Here is a 24,121-nt window from a genome sequence, read left to right as displayed (position 1 = left end):
ATTGGAAAGCGGTTTCCTTAGATGAATCGTAAGTTCCTTAGATGAATCGTAAGTAGAGATTGTGACGGAGCTGTAAGCTTGGTGAAAGACCAAGAAAAAAAAAAGAAAAAGAAAATCGTGTGACTCGAATACACACTTGTAGCCTGGTGGCACCTTAGCCAGTTGCGCTAACTTCACTGTCGGAGAACTGGCGCTCTCGTATGATAGTCAACAGGAACATATAATTTTGAACCTTCATTTCTCTGAAACGTTTGAGAAGTGCATCACAGTAGAGCAGCATTTGTTATATCTTAGTATGTACTACAATCTTGCAAAAGACGATCAAAATCGGTGGAGCTTTGTGTGTATGCTGTCCCTATAACTCTCACGCATCACGCACTGCCACGAACGCAAAGCCGCTAGAATTCACACGCGGTGGTAGTGACTTCCGCACACTGTTTCCGGCGTCGTGACGCGCCCTCCTCAGCGATGTTTTGCCGCCTAGCTTGCTACTTGAATCGAGGAAATTGCTTAGCATTTTTTTGAAAATTTTACTGCAAGCCTAAATAACCGCTATATCACTCAAATTCTCTTTTTCAGATCTTTCGAGTGCTATTAAACAGGAACATCATTCTATTTAAGAAGACCATAGGTGCTTCAGTATCTCTGTACTTTAGAGAGATACAGATGTTTCTAGTACAGTGAGTTATTCTTTACTTTACGTACTATCGTGAACACCTAGAACTGTTTACGGAATTTTCGGGGTGTCCAGTTTATATAAATTCGTTAAAATATTTCCCATAGTAATTAGGAGATTAGTTTAGAGGAACCGACAATAATAAACAATTAGACTTGTTGCGTTAGGGTGAACCATATTTAAAGACATAAATGTGAACAGTTTTTGATGTTGCTGAGTAACTGTCATGCAATATGTTTTAAATGGCCCGCATCTCGTGGTCGTGCGGTAGCGTTCTCGCCTCCCACGCCCGGGTTCCCGGGTTCGATTCCCGGCGGGGTCAGGGATTTTCTCTGCCTCGTGATGGCTGGGTGTTGTGTGCTGTCCTTAGGTTAGTTAGGTTTAAGTAGTTCTAAGTTCTAGGGGACTGATGACCATAGATGTTAAGTCCCATAGTGCTCAGAGCCATTTGAACCATTTGTTTTAAATGAACACATCGCCATTTGACTGTATTGTTGCTTATTTAATTACGACCCAGGTTTTGCCTTTATGCCATTTTCAAGTAATTATTTTTATATCATTAATATGTATTGCAGGACATCAAGCTCAAAACTGTTCATAAATTAAGAAAAATATTCGCTCCCCACGATATGCCAGACGTAAAATCATCATCTTGTAAAAAGATCTGGGGGGTGCGAATATTTTTCTACATTTGTGGCCAGTTTTGAGCTTGTGTCCTGCAATGTATGTTAATGACATCAATTCAATTACTTGAAAATGGAATAAAAATCCGAAACCTGGGTCGTATTTAAATAAACAACAATACCGTCAAATTGCGGTGTGTTCATTTAAAACATAATTGTGAATTTTTTATAAGTATTGTAACTTGCTTCTAGCATAGTTACTCATAGGCCAGCATTTCAATCTGTAAACGATAAATACAAATATCTGACCAATACATGTATCTGAGGAAATCTTCAGAGTTTTAAATAATGCGTAGGTTCAACAAATGACAGCTGAATACTACCAGTGTGGTCCAAGCATTATGATATGTCTTTTCAAGTGTCAGTCACTGATAGTTAGGGTCCTCAGAGACTAGTAATTAGGATAGACGAATTTGTAACTACATCTGTATTGCTAACTGGCTAACTTGGCTCGTGGCTCATGGTGCAGATTCCATGGGTAGCAAAAAGATTATTTTCAGTACTTCATACAGTTATCGACAGAATTTAAACATTTAAAATGCTGCTGTAATCTACTCATTTAAGGTATAATTTTATGTTAAAGGTTTAACACAGTGAGACAATTATTACAGCTAGAGACTGTCTTAAGTCTCGAGGCAGAGTGACCCATAGAACGGAAATTATCCAGCATTTGAGAATGAGAGCAGTTAGTGACGTATTACAAACTTTACACATAATTTCAAATATTCACCAAACTTTTTCTCGCTGACATCTCCCCCGAAATGATGAAAACAAAAAAAAAAGGTTTATCGCTTTACATTGTCACTGTTTTAATTTATACCTCTTTACTATAACCCTACTCTCAACACATTTTTCAGAATATATTCTCATATTCCACTGAATGTACCTGCAAAATTATATCATTGTCCGACAAACAGTTCAGGAGATATGACGTCAGAAACACAGATATGCATGAAAACTTGCTTTTGCTTAAAATGGAGAGTAAATTACTATACAATCTCTAACGTAATCACGATTTTGAAGCTGTTTTGTACATGGGAGTTCTGTTCTTTACAAAAACGGGAGTTTACTGGTTATCACAGAAAAGTCTCCACGTTTAACGGCAAGAATTGAGCAGTATGGTGGGCATGTATTTGCGCTACACTTACGCTCGCCCTTTTCATGGAACAATGTGAGGTACCGAGCGAGGTGGCGCAGTGGTTAGACACTGGACTCGCATTCGGGAGGACGACGGTTCAATCCCGCGTCCGGCCATCCTGATTTAGGTTTTCCGTGATTTCCCTAAATCGCTCCAGGCAAATGCCGGGATGGTTCCTTTCAAAGGGCACGGCCGACTTCCTTCCCCGTCCTTCCCTAATCCGATGAGACCGATGACCTCGCTGTCTGGTCTCCTTCCCCAAAACAACCAACCAACCAATGTGAGGTAAACAGCTGATCATATTATTCTGTTCAGTTTTCATTACGCAATCTCCACGACACCTGCGTTGTTCTAGCAGGCTTTTAGTAGTGTCTGGTTTTTCGGTTCGTGTTTGACTGTGATTGTGCAAACGAGTTTCCAAGCTGCTGACATCATTTGCGTTATATCTACGGTTACTCTTTTATTTTCAGCTTCCAACAATCATTCAGGTATGCCGCCAAACCTTGTCGCCCTTAATGCCCCAAACACAATTATTCGATATACATGATCCAACTAATCGCGCCTAATAAAGTTTCTTCGTTCACTGTCACAGAGAATTGTATTTTTGCCTCAGTCGTGCAGAAGGGACTCTTGACAAGTTCGGCTGCAATTACAACTTATTACACCATGATTTACACCTCATACTGTCAAAGAGACACAGCAAAGCATTGTCTGACCCTCGAGGATACTGCAGACAGTTTATTTTTAAATATAAAGGGTGTTTACAAATTATTTGTACAAAAGTAACGTTTAATTGTGAAAAAGGTAATAACTTACAGACATGTTTGCGACATCACTGAATGCAGTATACCTTCCTTTCGTAAGACGAGGAATGTCCCATCAGTAATCAGTATTCTGCAAAATCCTATATAGCAAGTGTTGATGTATGGTGACAACTGCTCGTGTTATCCGTTGTCGCAGCTGGTCGACGTTTCTCGGAAGCAGGGGAGCAAACACTCTGTCTTTAATGTAACCCCATACAGAGAAGGCCATTGGGGTTAAATCAGGTGATCGTGGTAGCCGGGGTATTGTACCACAACATCCAATCCAAGTCGGCACTTTCCTACGGAGATACGCGACAACCTCACGATGATAATTTGGTGGTGCAGTGTTTTATTGGAAAATAAATTGTGCCCATCTCCTGTTGTAATTGAGGCATTAGATAACGTTCAAGTATGTCCAGGTACGACATGCCAGTTACAGTTGACTCGGCAAAAAGGAAAGGATCGTAAATCCTGTTACAACTTACAGCGCAAAAACACTTACCTTCGGCGAGTCCTGTACATGTTCGATTACATGACGTGGTTTCTGCTCACCCCTTATCCAAACACTATACCAATTCACTTTACCGCAGGTACGGAAAGTGGCTTCGTCACTGAACACGGTTATGTTAAAAAAATCATCATCAGTCTGCATTCTGTTAAGCATTTGTACACTAAACTGAGGTAGTTTCTCTTTGTTACTATCTCTCAAAGCTCGTAACAGTTCGAATTTGTAGGGTTTGAATGACAGGCGCTTCTTCAATACATTCCGCACCATAAAACTAGGCATATTCAGTTCTAAGCTGGTACATCTCGTTGATTTACCCAGATTGCATATGTAACACTATTGAACTTGCTCAATTGCTGCATTACAGACAGCTGGCGGAACCTGAGCTGAAGCCCTCTGTTCAGTCACTCTGCCGGTCGGTTCAGTAAGCAAGTGCACCGAGCGGTAAGGTTACCTCAACCGAGCCTCCGTGCAATTCCGTACGCCGTTCAGCGGCCAATCGATACAGCTCCTGAAGTACTAAAGCGGTATATGGCTGTTGTTAAGTCGGCCATATACCACTTTAATTACTGCAGGGGCAGATTCTGTGCGTGCACTGTCGTGTGTATTTTTAACGCTTACACCGTGGATGGTTTGAAAATGGACACAGGTGCCTGAAACTAGTCACGTTCAAGAAATAAAATAGATACTTCTCAATGCAACTTATGACAGAGCTAAAATAGTTTATTTCAATTACATGACGACTGTTGGAATAACTCATACATACATACCAGCTAGCGGGAACGTCAGGAACTTGAAGAATACTGCATTTAGTGCAGTATCAAACATTTCTGTAAGTTATTTGCCCTTTTCACAATTGAAGGCTACTTTTGCATATCTAATTCGTAAACACCCTGTATGCTTATGTTTTAACACGAAGTATCAGCTTCAAATGAATACAATTTTAAGTAAGTGAGCTGCGTATTATCAGCATCATTTGCACATGAATGTGAAACTTTTATTTATTTGTTCAAAACTGTAACTTGTGCACAATCGAGCACCAGTGATTCTTAGTCCATTCCTATTGCACAATCGAGCTAACATTCGCATTTACAAGGATTAGTGGAAGCGCCCTGCGAGTGAGAAAGAAGATTTGTTTCGAAGGGAATAGAAAAGAAAACAGAATGAGTGGAGTTTCCTGTTCTACCGATGACGATGTCATTACTGACGCGCTAATCGAACAGAGAAGTCATGTTCTCGAACGTTGATTTCTGTACTGCATTCCGCACAAGTTACGTCTCGAAGATTCATTCCGACTGAGCAGTTCGAAGATTGCCAATAGACTACCAATTTAGTTTTTGCAGTTGATGGTTTTTTGCCGAAAATAGTGAGAATTAAAAATTAATCATTGATTTTCCAAGAAAAACGAGGTAAGACGTGTTCTCCAGCGAAGTACTGCGATCTCTCTAACTTGTCAACTGCGCATATCAACAGATTAGTGCGGAATCGATCGTGATCACAAGGAACTTATCATGCACAGAATTCTCTGAAAAACCACTGCGTATCACGCTGCTTCTTCTGTCATGGCTTCCAGATAACTCACTAAATCACTTCCTTTAAAATTATCGCGTGTTTGCTGTCAGTCTTAGTGCATAAAATCCATTGTATATTTTTTAGACCATTGTGTGTATGATAAGTTTCTTCTCAGTCATGATCGATTACGCATTAATCTGTTAATACAAGCAGTTGTCAGGTCACAGAGGTCGCAATACTTCGCTGGAGAACACGTTTTACCTCGTCTTACCGCGTGTTACTTGGAAAATCAATGATTAATTTTTAGTTCCCACGATTTTGGCTAAAAACTATCGACTGCAAAAACTAAATTGGTAATCTATTGGCAATCCTCGAATTGCTCAGTCGTAATGAATCTTTGAGGCTGGCCGGTGTGACCGTGAGGTTCTAGGCGCTTCAGTCTGAAACCGCGTGACCTCTACGGTCGCAGGTTCGAATCCTGCCTCGGCCATGGATGTGTGTGATGTCCTTAGGTTAGTTAGGTTTAAGTAGTTCTAAGTTCTAGGGGACTGATGACCACAGATGTTAAGTCCCATAGTGCTCAGAGCCATTTGAACCATTTTTTGAATCTTTGAAACACGACTAAATTATAGGTAAGGCCTACTACCAAGACAAGTCAATAAAATTACTGTCCGTCACACTAGATTACGAGAACTGTTCCAGTAAGTGCTGCCACGTGGTGCTTAACATTTAATGTGACATGGAGCAGGCAGCTGAACAGAAGGAAGGAAGATTAGGGTTTAACATCTCTTTGACATCGAGGTCATTGGAGGTGGAGCACAAGCTCGAAATGTTTCAGGGATATGGAAGGAAATCGGCTATGCCCTTTCGAAGGAACCATCCCGGCATTTGCCTGGAGAGATTCAGGGAAATCTCGGAAAACTTAAATCTGGATGGCCAGACGCGGATTTGAACAGTCGTCCTCCCGAATCCGTGCTAACCGCTCCGAAACCTCGCTCCGTGTCTCGAAAGACAACAAGTGAGTAAATATACCAGAGGTTAAGTAGGAATTAGTACTGACTGGTTTTTTGGGGGGAAACAGATTGTGGTCAGCCGTTCGACGCCTCGTACGATATACCTGCCGCACCACTTCAGGCAAAGGAACAAAGACACGTAATGACAAGCAGAAGCGGAGCCTGCTTAGCTACGGGACTGGAAAGCTCAATCTCAGGTCAATCTCAGCGGAAGCTATTATCAGCCGCTTGTACACGTTACGGTCCGAGGCTGCGAATAACCGGAACACGGTGAGAACAGCGAGCTATCCGCGCTCTGTTGATGGATGCTGTCGACGTGACCGTGGCTCTTCCTTGATTCCGTGAGAGCACATCCGCATTCACCACGAGCGATACCGTCGGTAAACATCAGACGCGTAGAGTGAGCCATTCAAAAGCGCTACGGAGCTACCTAAGAGACTGGTGAAATCATTTCAAATTAACACTCCGTTCTTGCAGTCAGTACTAGAAATAAGAATAATCTACATAAAAATTTAAAGTCGCTTACTTTCGTCCAGAAAGGTGTCAATTAACCATGAACATACATTCTCAATAACTTACCAGCAGCCATGGAAAGTTTAGCTACTGACAACGAACAATTTAGCAGCAGCCTAAAATATTTCTTGGTGCGATATTCCTTCCATTCCACTGACAAATTTCTTGCTATATCCAACTGATGCATATCTTATTAATACAAAATAAAAAAAATGTTCAAATGTGTGTGAAATCTTATGGGACTTAACTGCTAAGGTCATCAGTCCCTAAGCTTACACACTACTTAACCTAAATTATCCTAAGGACAAACACACATACTCATGCCCGAGGGAGGACTCGAACCTCCGCCGGGACCAGTCGCACAGTCCATGACTGCAGCGCCTGAGACCGCTCGGCTAATCCCGCGCGGCACATATACCAAATAACGTGACAGTTACTTAAAATCTGGCTTCTACACATCTTCGATGCAGTAATGTGATCAGTGATGTCTGGCTGCAGTGGCTTAACAATATCTTGTGCACTTCAGTGTATATACTTTCACATGTTTGTGACAAGTATGATAATAACTTTTAAATTGGAACACGTTTCAGATTTTTTTTACTTATTCAACGTTCTTGAGAACCATTTTGCTTAGGATCTGTGGGAGGAACATTAGCGTATCTACACTTCCAGAGAAAAAGCAATACACCGTTTTAGCGATTTCCAATTCACTCAAGATTTGTTGTTGGAACAGTGCACATGGAGTACATGAAATGATTACATTTACAGATAAGCAGCACAAACAGTTCTGAGGTATCAGGTACCGACCCATAGTCAAACACTCATATTAATACGTGGTGTAGCCCTCACGGGCGGCAGTGCAGGCTCTGACTCTAGCAGCCACTCGATAGGGCAGATGGCGAATACTGTCCGGGGATACGTTATGCCACGCCTGCTCGACCTTTCGACGTAGTCCTGTAAGAATTGTAGTCTGACGAGTCACACGATGTCACATGTTGGATCATATCCAACATGTGCTCCATTGGAGACAAGTCCGGAGATTGTACTGATCAGGGAAGTTTCTGCACGTCTCGCAAAGCACTGTGTTGACATTGGCCTGCTGGAACAACACATCACCTACCTGTTGCAACAACGGCAAAAGAACGTGTCTAACAACAGTCTGCACTTAACGAGCCTTGGTTAGCACCCACTCAGGAAACATCAAAGATGAAGGGGAGTTATAGCTTATCGCACCCCAGACCATAAGGCCTGGGGCGAAGCCACCGTGTGTTGGAAGAATCACTCTGAGACCGCGCTCACCAGGTTTACGTTGTACGCGCAAACGATCAGGCAGGCAGAATCTACTTTCATCGCTGAAGACCACGGCACTTCATTCCATTTTCCAAGTGATCCTCTGACGGCATCAGTCGAGACGTGCTTGTCCATGCTGCCGCCCGAGTGGAAGATGGGGTAGAAGTGTGCATGCCCGTAGTCCCACTGTTTATAACCGGTTCGCAACAATTCGCCATTGCTGCCCGTGAAATGTGACTATCCAGGGGAGCGTATCTGCTGCGCGGACGTCCAGAACCTCGTCTAAGGATACGAGAATGTTCACGTGACCACTAATATGAACATCGTTGCACAAATGAAACAGCACGTCGAACTTTTGTGGCAGTTCTCCGAAAGGACCATCCGCCATTCGGAAGGCCACAATTTGACCCCTTTTAAACTCGTTTAACTGTCTGTAGGAAGCACGAGTGCACCTCTGTGGCATGGTTACCTGCTTGCTTCACACGTCTGCATCACACTGAGCCTGGCTATGAGCATTCCCTATTAAAGGGTAGACACAGGTGCCCCTGTGGTAGCTATGCCACTACACTATCTGTTGGCGGACGACGTGGAAGTCATTATCAGCACATCTACTGACCCGCTCACCCCCTCCCCCTCCCCCCAGGTAGCATGTGCCGTCATCGGACCAATATCGACAATGTTTTTCCAGGTGTCATTTTTTTTCGATAGTATATGTATTATACGGTTTTATTTTCATTATACGTTCTACATTTACGATAATGTCCTCACCATGGATGTATGGAACCAATTGTATATGCTCATTATCTGATCATAAGTATATGGACGGCCATATGTGATGTGTAATTAATCACTAGATGCCACGAGAGGCATCTGTCAGTATCAAAGACGGCGGGAAGTATTTAATAGTAAGTAGAGAAACAGTGATAGAATGGATCAATTAGAAGAGCTCAATGGCTTCAAACGTGGTCTTTGTACGTCACCTGAGAAACACATCTATCAGTGACAAATTTTGGAAATTTGTGGTAAGATCCTATGAGACCAAACTGCTGAGATCATCGGTCCCTAAGCTTACGCACTACTTAATCTAGCTTAAACTAACTTACGCTAAGGACAACACACACACCCTTGCCCGAGGGAGAACTCGAACCTCTGACGGGGTGGGGAGCCGCACGAACCGTGACAAGGCGCCCTAGACCACGTGGCTATCCCGCACGGCTATCAGGGACATTTCAACCAGTCTAATGCTGCCCAGATCGACTGTTGGTGATTTGATTGTGAAGTGGAAACGAGAAGGAACAACCACGGATATTCATGTGCTGATTGACAGGGACCGTCGAACCTTGCGGAGGCTGTTTACACTAAAATCGCATCAAATCAGCGGAAGAAATGACTCGTGAGTTCCAGAGTGCTACCAGCAACCCACTAGCAGAGTGACTGTGCGTAAGGAGTTAAACATGATGGCGAGGAGCTCCTCATAAGCAACACGTTGCTGCAGTCAATGCTAAGTGACGCCACTGGACAGTGGGTGACTGGAAACAAGTGATTTGGCGTGGCGAATGACGCTGTAACCTGTGGCAATCGAGGCAGGGGTCTGGGCTTGGCGAGCGCCTGGAGAATGTTACCTGCCATTGTGTGGAGCGCCAACAGTGAAGTACGGAGCATGTCGGGTTTCAGTCTGGAGATGTTTTTCGGGTTTAGGCTGTGGCTCCCTTATTGCGCTTAAAAGGCGCTAAATGCATAAGGACATGACCACATTTACAGCATTGTGCACTGAGACGATGATTGTTTGTATCAACATGACATTGCACCCTGCCATAAAACAACGTATGTGAGGCAATGTTTTGTGGACGATAACATTCCTGAAATGGACTGGCTTGCCCCGAGTCCCGACCTGAACCCAACGGAACACCTCTGGGATGAGTTACAACGTCGACTTCGCTCCACAACCCAGCATCCATCCTTCTCTGGTTTTGGCTCTTGAGGAAGAATATGCTGCCATTTCTCCAACGACATTTAGACACCACACTGAAAGTGATCCAAGCAGAGCTAAAGCCGTCATAATGGCGAAGGGTTGATATACTACAAATTAATGTGAACTGATAGGTCTCCGGATATTTTTGATCGGATAATGTGTACATCTTTAGAGGGACGTGTAAAGTTTCTGTCGCTTACTTTAGTACCTCTCTGTGCAGCCTACTGGCATATCTCTAGACAAGTTTATTGTAGTTGAGTGTCTCTTACAATAGGCTATGCACCAGTCTCAGCCACTTAAACACCAACAAATTTACATTGTTGCGTTACTTCTGATCATTAACCAAAATTTCTTCTTTGTTAATTCGGAAGGTTATTTATCATTATTAGTGTCATTATCGGTCATACCTCCACTATTTCTTTTCCTTTTTTTATTTTTCGTTTGAATTGGCTTCCTGCTAATTAGGAAGACCCCATCATATTTTGTAAGTGCACATTAGACATTTGCTTTAACTGTTTCAGTGTGTCAATACAGCTGTATTATCATTTCATTTACGATCTTCACAATACGCTCTGTTCATGAAAGCACACGCTCTGACGGCACATTTGAAGGCTCTCAGTACAGTTTGAGACGGGACTCGAAACGTGGACTGCCATTATATTTGGCAACGATACCACTCAGAGACCAAGCCGGTCGATTTATTGCATGCTACTGTCTGACTGGCTGCACGGACAACCAAATGATCTGGTTAACATCAGCTAAAAATTACACACGGTTTTCACAGTGACTCACCTCCATAAAAGTTTCATTGGAGCCCCAAGCTATTCTTCCCCAAAATCACTTACTGGTCTCGTACTCGGGAGAATGACGGTTCCGGTCTCTGTGTGGCAAGCTAGATTTAGTTTTTCCGTGTTTACCTTAAATCGCATAATGCGAATGTCCGAATGGTTCCCTTGAATGGTCACGGCCGATTTCCTTCTCTATTCTTCCCCCAGTCGAGGTTGTGCCCAACTATTTCGTCGTCGGCAGGGCTTCTCCTTTCTGCCGGTAATAATTGGACGACGACGCTGGATGCAAAGATAATCACTTCGAACCCAAGTGGTGGATGAAATTTTCAAGGCCAATATTCGAAAATATTAGAAGACATTCGGATGTAAAACTGATCCTGACAATTCCCTCCTTACCTACCCACCTCCCCGCCCCCTTTCGCTCCCCGTATCCCCTCTCCGCGGTACTACCGAAGAGAAGCAGCAATGTGCTGGCAGCTTGGCAGCATGTTTATTCCTTTCTTCTTTTCCGTATCGACATTATCGACGAAGTAGTCACAACACTATACACTGAGGCGACAAAAGTCATAGGATACCTTCCAATGTCGGATCTCATTTTGCCTAGCGTAGTTCAGCAACTCGACGTAATATGGACTCAACAAGTCGAGGGTCTCCTGCAGAAATACTGAATACATCCTGCCTCCAAAGCGTCCACAACTGCGAAAGTGTTGCGGGTGCAGGATTTTGTGCACGAACTGACCTACGGATTATGTCCCATAAATGTTCGATGGGTTTCATGTCGAGCACGTTCTTCAAACAAATCACGACCAATTGAGACCCACTGAAATGGCGTTTTGTCATCCATAAAAATTCCATCGTTGCTTAGGAACATGAAGTCCACGAATGGCTGTAAACGGTCTCCAAGCAGCCGAAAAAACTATTTCCAGTCAATCTGTGGCATCGATAGCAACGATGCCGCGCCTTAGGTGCCAGTTAACTTGGCACTACGATACCGACACCGACGACAGCGCCATCTAGCCGGCGCTGGAGAGCTCTACGAGCATCGCTCCAGAGTCTGCCCATTTGATCAGGTGCAGCCAGCCAGGACACTTCGCTTCAGCATCGCACCTACGTAAAAAGTTATGTAATCGTTTATCACCTTGTTTTTGCACCAGTAAACCACGTTCTTGCAGTACCGACTTGTATTACCTTTTCCCGTTCCTACCCACACACCGCCTCCCAGGCGGGATACAAAACAATCATCGGTTCAGTTGGACCGAAGGACCAAGCCCAATTCAAGCAAACACAGCCCACAAAATTATGGAGCCACCATCAGCACAGTGCCTTGTTGAAAACTTGGATCCTTGGCTTCGTGGAATCTGCGCCTCACTTTAACCCCACATCAGCTCTTACCAACTGTAATCGGAGTCATCTGACCAGATCACGACTTTCCGGTCGTTTATGATCCAACCGCTATGGTCACGAGCCCAGGAGAGGCGCTGCAGGCGATGTCGTGCTGTTAGCAAAGGCACTCGTGTCGGTCGTCCACTGCCATAGCCGATTAACAGCAAATTCTGCCGCACTGTCCTAACGGATAGGTTCGTCGTAAGTCTCACTTTGATTTCTGCTGTTAGTTCACGCAGTGTTGCTTGCCTGTTAGCACTGACGACTCTGCCCAAACGCCGCTGATCTCGGCCATTAAGTGAAGGCCGTCGGCCACTGCATCATCCGTACTGAAAGGATACCTGAAATTTAATATTCTCGGCACGCTCTTGACAGTGTGGATTTCGGAATACTGAATTCCCTAACGATTGCCGAAATGTAACGTCCCATGCGCCTAGCTCCAGCTACCATTCAAACGAATCACCTGAGTATAAATGACGTTTCCGCCAATACGCTGCCCTATTACTCCTTGTGTATGCGATACTACTGCCATCTACACTCCTGGAAATTGAAATAAGAACACCGTGAATGCATTGTCCCAGGAAGGGGAAACTTTGTTGACACATTCCTGGGGTCAGATACATCACATGATCACACTGACAGAACCACAGGCACATAGACACAGGCAACAGAGCATGCACAATGTCGGCACTAGTACAGTGTATATCCACCTTTCGCAGCAATGCAGGCTGCTATTCTCCCATGGAGACGATCGTAGAGATGCTGGATGTAGTCCTGTGGAACGGCTTGCCATGCCATTTCCACCTGGCGCCTCAGTTGGACCAGCGTTCGTGCTGGACGTGCAGACCGCGTGAGACGACGCTTCATCCAGTCCCAAACATGCTCAATGGGGGACAGATCCGGAGATCTTGCTGGCCAGGGTAGTTGACCTACACCTTCTAGAGCACGTTGGGTGGCACGGGATACATGCGGACGTGCATTGACCTGTTGGAACAGCAAGTTCCCTTGCCGGTCTAGGAATGGTAGAACGATGGGTTCGATGACGGTTTGGATGTACCGTGCACTATTCAGTGTCCCCTCGACGATCACCAGTGGTGTACGGCCAGTGTAGGAGATCGCTCCCCACACCATGATGCCGGGTGTTGGCCCTGTGTGCCTCGGTCGTATGCAGTCCTGATTGTGGCGCTCACCTGCACGGCGCCAAACACGCATACGACCATCATTGGCACCAAGGCAGAAGCGACTCTCATCGCTGAAGACGACACGTCTCCATTCGTCCCTCCATTCACTCCTGTCGCGGCACCACTGGAGGCGGGCAGCACGATGTTGGGGCGTGAGCGGAAGACGGCCTAACGGTATGCGGGACCGTAGCCCAGCTTCATGGAGACGGTTGCGAATGGTCCTCGCCGATACCCCAGGAGCAACAGTGTCCCTAATTTGCTGGGAAGTGGCGGTGCGGTCCCCTACGGCACTGCGTAGGATCCTACGGTCTTGGCGTGCATCCGTGCGTCGCTGCGGTCCGGTCCCAGGTCGACGGGCACGTGCACCTTCCGCCGACCACTGGCGACAACATCGATGTACTGTGGAGACCTCACGCCCCACGTGTTGAGCAATTCGGCGGTACGTCCACCCGGCCTCCCGCATGCCCACTATACGCCCTCGCTCAAAGTCCGTCAACTGCACATACGGTTCACGTCCACGCTGTCGCGGCATGCTACCAGTGTTAAAGACTGCGATGGAGCTCCGTATGCCACGGCAAACTGGCTGACACTGACGGCGGCGGTGCACAAATGCTGCGCAGCTAGCGCCATTCGACACCCAACACCGCGGTTCCTGGTGTGTCCGCTGTGCCGTGCGTGTGATCATTGCTTGTACAGCCCTCTCGCAGTGTCCGGAGCAAGTATGGTGGGTCTGACACACCGGTGTCAATGTGTTCTTTTTTCCATTTCCAGGAGTGTATATACGTGCATATCGCTGTTCCCTGACTTTCGTCTCCTCAGTGTAAGCTACTCGTACACCACAACCACCTCTCCCCCTTCCTCCACTCCATTAATACTGTTAGAGAACTGTGGGCAGGGAATTGTAAAAGCTTGTCAATTATTTTTGGAAATGATCTGAAGGAGTCCCACTTATTCGTGTACAGCACTGCATCCAGCTGCAACGATAACACTCTAACAGTTACGAATGTACATATATGTTTACATATAATTGAACTGGTCGGAGGAAAGCAATGACAAACCACGTCCGCTAGGACTTTGCCTAGTACAGCGGTGCGGGTCTCCCGCATCGTCCCCTACGCTCCTCGGAGTATGGGACCTCGTCATCATCATCATCATCATAACTGAACTGAGCGGCAGCTGGTAACGAAAATTCGCAATCATCTCTCGAATGGTACGTTTGGGAACGCATGTTCACTGAGTTATCTCTATGAAGTAATGAGCCAAGTGAACGGCTAGTACGTGGACCGAGGAAGCTCTTTGCTCGATTATCTGGAGCAAAATGGGTGCGTTTGGCTGAAGAGCGTAGTGCTTGGAAGAATCTAGACGAGACCTCCATCCATCAGTTGACGACCAATGGCTGACGATGGTGTTGGTACCATGGTCTGGTATCTACATGAACCCACAATAGCTACACTTTGAGAATGTAGAAAGCCCACGAATACGAAGAGAGTGGGCACTTTGTGTTCCATGGCTGAACTTCCCATTCTGGTTCTTTCAGTCGATCGTGTCATTAAGTTTCCTTTTCTTAAGCTAGAAAATAAAGGAAGTTCAGTTTTTAACGATAAATTTCTTCGATTTTAAAATACTGGAAGCCAACAGAACAAGACAAATGCACAGCACTACTTCCATTCTGTTCAAATGTGTGTGAAATCTTATGGGACATAACTGCTAAGGTCAACAGTCCCTAAGCTTTCACACTACTTAACCTAAATTATCCTAAAGACAAACACAGACATCCATGCCCGAGGGAGGACTCGAACCTCCGCCGGGACCAGCCGCACAGTCCATGACTGCAGCGCCTCAGACCGCTTTCGGGCTAATCCCGCGCGGCTCCATTCTGTGGAGCGACCTCTTGCTATATTGGGTTTCATATTAGGTAACGGTAGTATTAGAGCAGTATATCGACCTCCGCGGAAAATTAAGGCCTTGCTGTGTCCAATGATAGACAGCTTGGATCTAAGAGTAACTGGTGTCCCAAAAGGGCCCAGAGAATGTGGCGGAAATTACGCAGGGCAGATAATCTGCGTCGTAGCCGAGCGCTGCACTGAATGTAGACGGCGCATCACCTGTAGAAATATTAAAAAAAATCAGCACTAGCGGAACGTAGCCTTACAGAACGACATAAGATAAACTTTGAGAATACAAAGATCCTCTCCCACGGATCGACTTGTTGGGACTATGTATAAAAGAAGCGATAGATATTCGCATGTGCACCAACAATTTAACAGAGACGGAGGTTACAGTCTCATTATTGCCATGAGACGAGCGTTTTCAAAGAAGTAGAACCAAAACCTTAATTCTGAAGGGGACAGGTGATGCTGAAATGTTCGCCTTCCGACCCTCAATGGTTGTCCGGTGGGAGAGGGAAGGGGCTTACTGCGTCTTTGAAGATTTCCTGAATTTGCGATTCTGAATCCCGCCCTCCAGGTGACGTCACTCCACCCATAGAAGTTAGAATACCAAGCGACATCACCCCTACTAGTGACAAGCTTGTACGCCACTATGAAGGAGGCATAGTTGTTCCCAGCAGACAGTCATATCCTGACAAAGAAGATGGTGATCATCTGCGAAAGCTTGAGTACACCGCGAAGATTTTATGCGAGGAATGAACAGTGGGAATGAACTTGCAGAAAATTTTCCGTTACGTAATGCCTTAAAGAGAACGGCGAATCACGGCGCAGATCGCTGACGGCACTCGGCGTTGACTTGTACGGGCTGCGTCTGCTGGCGCTGCTCGTCTAGGCTGAGGCCGAGCCGGCCGTATAATCTCGGCAGGCGGCGACCCGTCTAATCGGGGATGAGCCGCCCCGCGCCCCTCGCCGGCTTCCGCAGGCCGTCGGCTCTGCAGCGTCAGCACGGCGTTGCGGCGCCGCGGCGCTGCAGCCGAGGCAGCGGCGGCTCTCTGCTCGCCCGGCTCAGGCTTGCTGCTGCTGTGCTGTCCTCTCTTTCTAACTGCGCCTTGCAACTAGCCCCCTAAAGTCGCTGTGCGCATACTGTTATCCATTAGGAGAGACCTGAACCGTCCACCTTGATTCTTCAAGGAATCTAACACCCTGTGTGTATCAGAATAGATATTTACAGTCTATCAGTATGATAGATGACTGCTCTCCATAAAGGTGCGTTTACACCTGTCCGCCATGCGAGTTGTCGCCGTGCGGCTGTAACTTGCTCCAGGCGGAACACAGGTGTGATTGGAACCCACTCGCGCGCACACACTAAAGCCCGTCTCACACGGAGCTAGATTCGCTGTAAGTTTCCTTGCTGGCTCGCGCGACGGGTATCTTGCGGGCTCCGTCGTCTGCTAGCGGGCTACCTTGCTGGGAACCTTGTAAGATTTCCAGGATAGGTCCGGTGCTATTTTTCTTGCAAGGTTCCCTTCGCGCTACCTGCGTTGGCCAATCATGAGGCGTTTCGTTTGTGACGTCAGACGCGGGAAGCTTGGGCGGGAACCCTTTGTTGATAGTCGCTTTTCCGCTGTTGTGAGGTGCGGTAGGAAGTTCTTACAATTATTAAATAATGGCACCGCAGTGGTCCAAGGAAGCGACTGAAGCATTGATATGTACTTGTAGGGAAGAGCAATGTCTGTACGTCGTGAAAAGCGCAAACTATTATAATAAACACTTGCGTGCAGAAGCACTCGAAAGAGTTGCAAGTGCCGTGTGTCTTGTTCGACCATATACGACGAGCAAGGAGTGCTATAGCAAAATGCACAATTTACGTACTCAATTTAAAGTGGAGTACGCCAAAGTAAAATCATCGAAAAGCAGTGGCGCTGGGATTAACGACGCAAGTACAAAACTATGAATTTTGTGTTGAATGTAGAAACCTATTACTTGCAAAAATCGGCCACATTTAAGATTATTTCCTAGATATATCACAATGAATATTCACCCGATTCTTGAAAGAACACAAAAGTATGTGTTATGCGAACTAACCTCAACTCTTTATGAAGCATGAGCATACCTTTTCCAGCGTTTCTCCTCTTAATCCAGTTTTTCGTCCATTCTTTCTTTCTTCTTCTCTCATTAACATGCATTTCTGCATCGTTTAGCACCAAAACAGTTAATAACGCGAGTTTGCTCTGAACATCTGTACCTGAAGCAGCCATCTTCGTTCGATACAACATGCAGCCGATCTTGCACCGTGGAAGAGCTTCGGCATGGACGATAGCCGGCTCCTTTCCCTGCAAGCCGGCAGGCAGGCACGCCATCTCGCAAACTTGCGGCGAACCTTGCTCCGTGTGAGACGGGCTTAAGGAAGAGACCTGCACCTTCAGGCGTGCCTATGCTTGCATGTGGGCAAGCACAGTCGCAAGGAGACTAGGTGCATGGCGCACAGGTGTGAACGCACCTTAAAGATGACACATCGAGTAGCGGACACGCGCAACGAAAAGACTGTCGCACATTGAACTTCCAGCCAGAGCCTTCTTCAGAAAGGAAAACGCACGTACTCTGATGTGGGATACCTCCTACTATCGGGTCGGACCTCCTTTTGCCCAGTGTAGTGGAGCAGCTGCACATAGCATGGAACTGACAAGTCGGTGGAAGTCCCCTGCAGAAATACTGAACCTTGCTGCCTCCATAGCCGTCCATAATTGCGATAGTGTTGCCGTTGTGGAAGTTTGTGCACGCACTGACCTCTCGCTTATGTATTAGTCCCTTGAATTCTCCAGAATACTCTTCAGACCAGTCACAAACAATTGTGGCCAGGTGACATGACATCATTTTTTGGGAATATGAAATCCTTGTAGCCAAATATAAACCTTTCCAGATAGTGATCGGTTCAGATGGACCAGGGGACCCGATCCATTCCGTGTGCACACAGCCCACACGATTACAGAGCCACCGCAAGCTAGCACAGTGCCTTGTTGAAAACTTGGGTCCAGAATGTCCTGGCGTCTGCATACACTCGAACGCTGCCACCAGCTCTCATCACCTGAAATCGGGACTCATCTAACCACATCATGGTTTTCCAGACGTCTAGGGTCCAACCGATTTGGTCACGAGTCCAGGAGAGGTGCTGCTGGCGATGTCGTGCTATTAGCAAAGGCAGTCGTGTCGATCGTCTGTTGCCATAGCCCATTAACGCCAAATTTCGCCGCAATGTCCTAACGGATGCGTTCGTCGTACGACCCACGTTGCTTGTATCTTAGTACTGACAACTCTTCAAAAACGCCGCTGCTCTCGGTCGTTAAGTGAAGATCGACGACCACTGCGATAACTGTGGTGAGAGGTAATGCCTGAAATCTGGTATTCTCGGCACACTCTTGACACTTGGATCTCGGAATATTGAATTCCCTAACGCATTCCGGAATGGAATGTCCCACGTGTCTAGCTCCAACTGCCATTCCGCGTTCAAAGTCTGTTCATTCGCGTCGTGCGGCCATAATCACGACGGAAACCTTTCCACATGAATCACCTGAGTACAAATGACAGCTCTGCCAATGCACTGCCCTTCTATACCTTATTTACGCGATTCCAGCACCATCTGCATTATGTGCATATCGCTGTCCCATGACTTTCGCAGGTGTATGTAGCGCTCAATGTGATTGTTAAGTCTTAAAAATCACAATATACAGTAAATGTACATTAGAACATCTGTTTACGTTAGCTTGACAAGTTCCATTCATTGATGGTACACTTTAGACGCCGTATATGGTAGAACTCATGCCATCTAAGGGGGATTTCAATGAATGGGACTTGTCAAGCTAACATAAACGGAGGTGATAATGTGCATTTACTGTATATTATTATTTTCAAGACTTAACAATCATCTATGAGCGCTGCTTATACGGACATGGCCAGGTGCACAAGGTGATCTTTGACTGTAAATGTTTTATTTCTGCCGGCCGGGGTGGTCGAGCGGTTCTAGGCGCTGCAGTCTGGACCGGCGAGACCGCTACAATCGCAGGTTCGAATCCTGCCTCGGGCATGGATGTGTGTCATGTTCTTAGGTTAGTTAGGTTTAAGCAGTTCTAAGTTCTAGAGGACAGATGACCTCAGAAGTTAAGTCCCATAGTGCTCAGAGCCATTTGAACCATTTTGTTTTATTTCTGACAGACTTTTGTGTAATGTTCTATATTTTATCCACTAATATGACAACTTGCTGTGAGGTTCCAACTCGCAAAGAATACGTTTTCTAACAAAAGGTGTTGAAGACCAGAAGATTACAGTAAAGTCTGTCGAAACCGGCTGTCGAAAGTATTTATGCGATTTTGGCTATAGAAAGTTTTTTACCAAGTAAAACAGATAGCTCCTACTCATTTCTAAGCAAGAGAAAATTTACACACATATTCACGCGAGCAAATATACCTCACACACAACTGACCACTAGCTGTAGCTGCTCTGGCCAGAATCCAACTGTGTCACGTTCAACGGAAGCCGCAATCTGGAGTGGGGTGGAGTAGGGCGAGGAATAGCAGGATACAGGCGGATGTGGATGGGGGTGGCGGGGGAGGGCAGGAGGGTTGGAGAAATTAGTGCAGCCTGGTGACGGGACTAGGCTGCTAGGCGCAGCGCCGGGAGGCTGTGTGGAAGAGGAGGGGGGGGGGGGGGGTCAGCAAACGGGGAGCGGAAAAGGAGAGGAGCACAAAAAGGGAACGACCGGTGGCTGCGGTTAGCAGAGAACAGCGCACAGTGACGATGAGTGGACGTGAATTGGGAGGAAGTGATAGGTCAGAGGGGGTGAAAACTGTTGAGTAGAGGGTGTGGAGACTGTAGGTTACCATACAGTGAGGCCGTGATGATTCTGGGAGTGGAGAATGTTTGCTAAAGATAACTCTCATCTGTGCAGTTCAGAAAAGCTGGCGTTGGAGGGCCATTGAAATCAAGCATGTTATGTTGAGCTGCATGTTGAGCACAGGGTGGTCCACTTTGCTCTTGGCCACAGTTTGGGGTTGGCCATTGATCCTTGCAGAAAGCTCATTGGCAGCAGAATAGATATTTAATTGCCTGCCTGGATGAACAGACATTAATGGCGATTCACACCTGTCCGACATAAATCGAAATAAATTCGCTGAATGCGAATATCTTGGCACCAGCTGAGTTAGGTATAGCTAACCTACTTATTGGTGACATATGAAAATATGGTATATGGATGTAGACAGTGTGTGGGCCAGTCCAGCAGGTGTGCACAGATAGCCGAAGTGGCTAAGGTGACTGTTCATGATGAATTGGAAATCCAAGTACGAGTCCAGGACTGACACAGCTTTTCATATTTCATTAATAGGTAGTACGTCTATACCTAACACATCAGATGCCAAGATATTTGCATTCAGCGATTTCTTATTCTTGGGGGGGGGGGGGGGGATGTCACAGAGAAGTAGTTTCGAAACGGTTTGAAATTGTATCTAAAGTTTATTGAAAGTCCCTAAATGTCCTCATGCTCAAACACTGGATAAATAAATTGAGGTGACAAAAGTCACAGGATAGCAATATGCACATACATAGATGGCAGTAGTATCGCATACATAAGGTATAAAACAGCAGTGCATTGGCGGAGCTATCATTTGTACTCAGCTGATACATGTGAGAGGGTTTCTGGCATGATTATGACATCACGACGGGAATTATCAGACTTTGAATGCGGAATAGTATTTGGAGCTAACTGCTTGGGACGTTCCATTTTGGAAATCATAAGGGAATTCGACATTCCGAGAGTGTGCCGAGAATACCAGATTTCAGGCATTACCTCTCACCACGGAAATCGCAGTGGCTGACGGCCTTCACTTAACGAGCGAGAGCAGCGGAGTTTGCATAGAGCTGTCAATGCTAACAGACAAGCAATTATGCCTGAAAGAACCACAGAAATCAATGTGGGACGTACGAAGAACGTATCCATTATGACAATGCGGCGAAACTTGGTGTTATGGGTTACGGCAGCTGACGACTGGCACGAGAGCATCTGCTAACAGCACAACATCGCCTGCAGCACCTTCCATGACTCGTGTCCGTATCAACTGAACCTTAGACGACCGGAAAACCGTGGCCTGTTCAGATGAGTCCTGATTTCAGTTGGTAAGAGCTAATGGTAGGGTTCGAGTGTAGGGCAGACTCCACGAAGCTGTGGACCCAAGTTGTTAAAAAGGCACTGGGCAAGCTGATAGCTCCATAATGGTGTTGGCTGTGTGTACATGGAATGGACTGGGTCCTCTGGTCCAACTGAATTGATCATTCACTGGAAATGGTTATGTTCGACTACCTGGGGACCATTTTCAGCATTCATGGACTTCATGTTCCCAAACAAGAATGAAATTTTTGTGGATGATAATGCACCATGTCACCGAGCTACAGTTGTTTGTGAATGGTTTGAAGAACGTTCTGGACAATTTTGGAGCTAGTAATTTGACCACTAATATCGCCTAACATGAATCTCATCGAACATTTATGGGACATAATCGAGAGGTCACTTCATGCAAAAATTCCTGCATAGTCAACACCATAGCAATTATGGGCGGCTATAGAGGCAGCTTGACCTCAGTGTTCATGCAGGGGACTTCCAGCGACTAGTGAGTCCATACCGCGTCGAGTTGAAGCTCTACGCCGGCCAAAGGGAGTCCGATGGTTATTACGAGTTATCTTAAGAGTTTCATCATCTCAGTATATATTCTGTATAATTCGCCTGCTGTAAGTTATACTGCATCAAGAAACAAGACATATAACAAGTTCTAACTTTAATATTTGACTTATTGTGTTGAACCTATGCCCCTTGATGAGAAGATTATAATTGAATCTTAAATTTCTTAAGTTCGGTAGGTGATCATATAAAACACTCAAAAGCAAATTTTTGTTGTCCATGGAAGCCGTTAGATACTGGCAAAGTGGTGTAGGCTCACCATTTTAGTCGATTCGTGATACAGGGTGTTCCATGAGTAATGGACAGTATTCAGGGATATGACAGGAAAGATCATTCGAAGAAAAAATATTTAGTAAACTGACTAAAATGCATACCACAGTGGTATGAGCACTCCCTCATATTTGATACTGTGAAACTAATCTCTTCTAATGCAAACTGTTTGCTTTCTATTTTTTTGGAGGTAATAGTATGGACCGAGACAAGAAAAAAAGTCCAGTAAACATGGGCTCTGAAGAGCATACATTAAGAGCTATGAGCACTTATTCATCTTCGCTGCTGTGAAACATACATCTCTTTTACTGAACATATTCCCATAGCTCTTAAGGTATGCATTTTAGAGCCCTTGTTTACTAGATACTTTTGTTTCGGATGATCGTTCCTTCCGTATCCATGAATACTGACCATCCATTCTGGGTTACCTTGTATTTAGAAATGGCTAAAATATCACCTTATCCCAGTTTTCCAGCGTCTAGGGGCTTCCAGGGGCAACAATAATTCGATTTTGAGTCTTTCATATTATTATTGACCGAATTTAAAAAACTTAAAATTCAGTCATAATATAGCCATTAAGAGTCGCAGTCTTATGTTAAAGGCTCCATAAAATAAATCAAGCCATAAGTAAAAGTAAAGTGGTCCGTAGTAGGCTGTTATATGATTTTTATTTAACCGTGCGATTACCTAATTTCGACTACTTGTCATTGTCAAGCACCTCTAAACCCAACAAGGAAAAGCACTACATTAGCTGCGGGCAGCGCCCTGTGTAAATAACACTTTAGTTACCTAACATTAAGATAAAACGTTGTTTTACCAATACACATAAAATTTCAAGTATTAAAATTAGAAATTTTTATATCTTGAGGCTACTTAACTCTTCCCGCATAAATTATGTATGCTATATTTATCAAGTATTTGGGAATGAAAGCACATTATGCACACATAATTTCAAACCTGTAGAAGACTTTTTCTAGCGTATGATAGTGTACGTAGAAGCAAAGTGTGGAAAGCCCTGGAGCACAGAGGAGCAGCAAAACAGATTATTTGGAGAATAAGAGAAATGCACCAAGGAAGTGTGAGCTGTGTGGAAGTGGGAGGAGAGAGATCAGCTTGGATTGAACAGAAGAGCGGCTTCAGGCAGGGGAGTACACTTTCACCATTACTCTTCATTGTAGTGATGGATGACATAATGAGTACAATAGCACAAGTAATTGGCGAAAGAAAGATGAAAGCTATGGTGTTTGTGCAGGAAGTACAAGAGCAGTTGGACGTATGGTAACGAACAGTACAACAATATGGGATGAAATTTAGTATAAGTAAGTGTGAGATGATTATCACAATAAGAAAGAAGGAGAGAGGAACAATTGGAATAACAGTTGGTGGGGAACGATTGAGGAGAGTGGAGGGTTTCAAGTACTTAGGAAGCCTGGTACAGGAAGATGGAAAGAACGACAGAGAAATAAACGAGCCGGGGAGAAAAGCAGAAGCAAAAAGTTGTTCAAATGTCTCTGAGCACTATGAGACTTAACATCTGAGGTCATCTGTCCCCTAGAACTTAGAACTACTTAAACCTAACTAACCTAAGGACAACACACACATCCATGCCCGAGGCAGGATTCGAACCTGCGACCGTAGCAGTTGCGCGGTTCCGGACTGAAGAAGCAGAAGCATTTCGGAAGAGTGTCAGAAGTCTGATATGGAGCAAGGATGTACCCCAAATCAGTAAAAACGTTATATACCGGTCATACTATGTCCCGATCCTGACATATACATCAGAA

General features: G+C 45.4%; 1 protein-coding gene across 2 annotated transcripts in view; it reads left to right on the top strand.

Moving 5' to 3' along the window:
* LOC126457379 (inositol polyphosphate multikinase) overlaps positions 1 to 24,121 on the top strand; it is a 367,387-nt gene that overhangs the window by 270,538 nt on the left and 72,728 nt on the right. The gene's annotated exons all lie outside the window — the stretch shown is intronic.

The sequence above is a fragment of the Schistocerca serialis genome, chromosome 2 (assembly GCF_023864345.2).
Source record: "Schistocerca serialis cubense isolate TAMUIC-IGC-003099 chromosome 2, iqSchSeri2.2, whole genome shotgun sequence".
Taxonomy (NCBI): Eukaryota; Metazoa; Arthropoda; class Insecta; order Orthoptera; family Acrididae; genus Schistocerca; species Schistocerca serialis.
Note: the sequence above shows the minus strand (reverse complement) of the source record. Positions and strands in the feature narration are given on the sequence as shown.